At 41.5% G+C, this 2,372-nt stretch overlaps 1 non-coding gene across 1 annotated transcript; it reads left to right on the top strand.

Annotated features, from left to right (window-relative positions):
• Positions 1 to 2,043: 2,043 nt before the first annotated feature.
• On the top strand, positions 2,044 to 2,125 carry trnal-aag (transfer RNA leucine (anticodon AAG)). Its single transcript has one exon. It is a non-coding gene; the product is annotated as a tRNA-Leu (tRNA).
• Positions 2,126 to 2,372: the final 247 nt, after the last annotated feature.

The raw sequence follows: 2,372 nt of genomic DNA on the forward strand, positions 1-2,372 counted from the left end.
ACTGCATAGAAAACCTTTTTAGGAGTGTAAAGTTCCGTGGTGTAATGGTTAGCACTCTGGACTCTGAATCCAGTGATCTGAGTTCAAATCTCAGTAGAACCTGTTTTTAAGCCACAGCACCGGTGAAAAAGATCAACTTTTTCACATCTAGTTTTAAAGTACTAACAGGGTATTGTCCTTGCCATTTAGACTGTAAACAGTACGTTGGTGGGGGCATGTTGAGGAGTCACCTGGTCGTTAATGTAATCGGAAGGAGCTCCAAATTTGACAGTATTGACTGGAAGTGATAGGCTTTGAGTAACATAGGGGATACACACTTTGCATTCAGTCTCGTAATCCCCATGAAAACTAGGTATCACTGAAATTTGAACTTGTGTTGCTGCAGTCAGAGTATACTGTGCTCATCCTGAATGGGCCAGTATAGTGCATCAGAACTGCTTGTTGAAATGGTCTATTAGCTTTGAACCCCCTTTCCCCACAGCTTTCAATTGTCAGATATGGGTGGGGGAGTGGGCCACTGTGTCCAACCCTTTCTGTGTAAAAACCACAAAAGAAGTCTCTTGTATAAGGGACAAAAATCTGCAGAGAACATTTACCAAGTCCAGTTGCCCTCGGCCTAGTTGTGAACTTTTGGTAATAGCATGGATCAGGAACCAAAAGGGACACATCTGGACTCGATGTGGGCATTGTACGGCAATATTTGACACATTTAGACCATAAAGACAGTTATCAGTTTATTTCCCATCTGGAAGTATATCTGTGGACTCAGTTGGACATTTTGAAGAGATATGCACAAGTTGACCCAATTGTCAGTCTATTTCCCACTGGCAGGGACATTTCTGGATTCAGGTGGCATTGTGGACAGAAACATTGGTGGATCTTGATTCCCACCATAGGATTTGGCCTGTATTGCACATTCCCTTCACATCCCGCGCAATGTATTGCCATTGTCAAGCACATTGCCACCCTGGTGACTTTCTTCCATGTCTCCATGTCTCCATATATTTGGGCTGACAGTTGAGAAACCTTCCCTTGTTAACTATGACATGGATGACTGAGAACCTACTGTATCATGACGTTTAATTAACTATTTCATAAGTTTTGAGACATTATAGTTATAATTTTTTAAACAGGTCCTACTCAAAGTGTGCTGTATCAGGCAGGATGGCCAAGCGGTCCATGGTGCTAAGTTCAGGTCGCAGTCTCCACTGGAGGTGTGAGTTCAAATCCCACTTCTGACAACAATTACTTTCATTTGGAAGTAATGTCTGAGAGTTGATATTTGGAATAAAGAACTTAGCAGTTCTTTGTATTTAAGAGGACATGAAAGTGCACAAGAAACGCAATTGCAAGTACAGCGTTTTGTGAGCCTCTTCATTGTCAACACATGTAAACTTACTGACTGTGATTTAACGGAGGGATTCGGTGAAAGTTATCTTTTGTTTTGTAAAACTTTGGGTTGTGTACAATAGCAGGAGAAAAGGGTTCTTTGTTGCATCCAGGTTGTTATGTATAACAGATAAAAAGTGCAAATTGACATCATTCCATCCAATACGGGCCAGACGGGGTTGACAGACAGATTTTAAAATCCACACAGATAAACACTCATCGTAGCTGTTTGCAGGATTTCCGCAAAATTTACCGAGATTAAATTGGGCCGTATAGTGGCGATTATGCAAAAAGAGTACCTCCACTTGTTGTTACCTATCGTTGCTATGGGTAACAAGCGTTCACAGTCCCACGTTTCCTTAGGGGCTCGTAGTGGATGAAATGGTAAAACAATTGGCCCTGGATGTGGGTGTCCTGAAAAAAGGTTCTTTAACTCTATCTCCTTCAACTCTTTTTTTTGTTTCTTGTTATGTCTAGGCAAAAAGTATTATGGTTTTGGGTTGTCTGTCCATCTCTACATCAGAATCAGAAATTCTTTATTGATCCCTGAAGTATGACTCTGGAAAAGAGGTCTCCTTCGAGCTGGATTTGAACCGGCGACCTAAGCATTTCAGCTTTATACCTCTTCACTACTCCGCTCTACCAACTGAGCTAGGTAGTGTGGCTGAGTGGTCTAAGGCGCTGGATTAAGGCTCCAGTCTCTCTGGAGGCGTGGGTTCAAATCCCACCGCTGCCATTGGCATATATTACATAGTTGGAAGCCAACCAATGTGTGGAAAGCACTCCTCTCCTGTGGAACGCAACATAAAAAAATTCTAAAACTTCAACCTATTGTTCTTGAATTGCAGCTTAACTTTCTAGAACTGCATCTTAACATCTAGAACTTCAACATCTCATTCTAGAACTGCAGCTTAACATTCTAGAATATAAAGCTAACATTGTAGAATGGCAGCTTAACATTCTTGAACTTCAACCTAACATTC

Source organism: Etheostoma spectabile, unplaced genomic scaffold (genome assembly GCF_008692095.1).
Source record: "Etheostoma spectabile isolate EspeVRDwgs_2016 unplaced genomic scaffold, UIUC_Espe_1.0 scaffold00019140, whole genome shotgun sequence".
In the NCBI taxonomy this organism is placed as follows: domain Eukaryota; kingdom Metazoa; phylum Chordata; class Actinopteri; order Perciformes; family Percidae; genus Etheostoma; species Etheostoma spectabile.